This window comes from Triticum aestivum, chromosome 2B (assembly GCF_018294505.1).
Source record: "Triticum aestivum cultivar Chinese Spring chromosome 2B, IWGSC CS RefSeq v2.1, whole genome shotgun sequence".
In the NCBI taxonomy this organism is placed as follows: Eukaryota; Viridiplantae; Streptophyta; class Magnoliopsida; order Poales; family Poaceae; genus Triticum; species Triticum aestivum.
In genome coordinates, this window is record NC_057798.1 from 755,325,449 (window position 1) to 755,327,347 (window position 1,899).

The window sequence follows — 1,899 nt, forward strand, 5'->3', positions numbered from 1 at the left end:
GCTGAGCAATAGCTAACTCAGAAGCAATAGCGCAATTGAAGGAGACGCTGAGGCCAATGGGAAGCTGCAAGTCATCAAAGCTGAGATTTGGTGTGTGAAACCACTCATCAATGAAATTATGGATGATTGCCACGTCAAAGAGAGGCAAATTATTGAAGATCTCTGCTTCTTACTTGCTCTTGATCAGTTGCTCAAGAGCATCATCTGCAAGATCGTCATCGCTGGATAGATCAATGTGCTCTTCACGCAGAATGGCAGCAGGAGTCAATGTCTGATCAGTACTCTTGATGATTTTCTTTTTCTTCTCCGTCTTCTTGGAGATGCGTGAAAGATCTTCAGACTGCACACTGTCTTCAGGAGGTGAAGTGGCCAGTGGCTTCACACGAGAAGCTTTTGGAGGTGCGGCTGATGATGAAGCCTTAGTTTTCTTGGGCTTCTGCGGCCTTGGAGGAGGAGCAGGGCTTCATCAGTATCAACATCATTATCAGAATGATCCACTTTGGCACCTTGTACCAAGATGTATGAGATTAGGCCATCAAGGTTCGTGAAGGGGCTGATCTCATTTTCTTCAGCTTCATGTGTGTCGTCATTACGGGGAGCCGAGGGACCAGGATTGAAGTCTAATCCCCATGACTTATTGTTTTCCTTTGCCGATGCCTTTGCATACTGGAAGTTGCGCTTGAAGAGATTATTGTCACGACACCAGAGTAATGATGATGGATCGGCATTTTCAGGCTGTGGTCCACGGACCATACAAGGATAGAATTCTTGTGCAATAGCTTCATCTTTGTTCTTGGGGGGAAGGCCTCGATAGAGAATATCACCCCAAGGACTCTTGATAGCATTTTTCTCAGCGTACTCCTGGGTCACGAACTTGTACTTGAACCATTGTTCAGCCCAATAGCGTCGAATCCATTGGATTCGGGTCTTGCGCTGATTATAATCCTCTTCAGGATATGTTTTGTAGATTTCTGCAAGGTCATCTGGCAAATCTTTTGATGTTCCCCCTCGATGTTGTCTGTCACCCTTCCTTACTGATTTCTCTGCAGCCATGAACTTCAAACTGAATGGCTTCAATATGATCAAAGGCTTCAAGGGCTTTCTCTTGCTGGTCAAACAGGAACTAGCTTCAGGAGAGTTAATGTGTTGCTGTAAGAATTCTGCAAACGAATGCAGACTATGAGAACCAAGGGATTCTCCCACGGACATGTACCTGTGACAGCATTAGAGATGCGAGGGAAGGAAAAGAGGTCATATGCATTCTCAGAAGATTTTTAAGATAAATCAGTTTGAAGACATTGACCTCATGTTGCGAAGACATTCACTTATATGTTGAGAGTTGGTTCCAGATTTGTACGAATCTGTGAATAAGTACAAGTGAGGAATCTAACTATATATGAAGCTTAAGTGAATATACTAGGCAGTATGAGATGCAGACAGAATAGATCTAACATTGTGTAGACAGAAACCAATTTTGGTAAATAGGATGAATCATTGCGGATCAAAAAGATGGTGAAAATAGAGTTATATTTACCACACGAAGAACTCCTAGATGGGATGAATAGGAGACCGAGCAGTTCAATCCACCGTGCCCTAACTTGGCGATGGAGGACACCTACGGCGGCGGCGGAGAGGACGATCCCCGCGGCCGGCGTGAGGACGGCGTCAGAGAAGTTGCGGCAGCTAAGCGCTTCGTCGCCGGCATCGTCGAGAGCTAGCGGTGGCGCTAGGGTTTTGAGGAGCTGGAGAGGTGGAAGAAGGTTTTCTTGATTGCAGGTGACACGTATTTATAAGTAGGTGTGCGGCATAGCGCAATTACGCAGGTGCCCCTTCCTGTTCACATCCGTGGGACACATGGCAAGCATGCAACATACTCAGAGTTGTCCCACGTTCCCACGC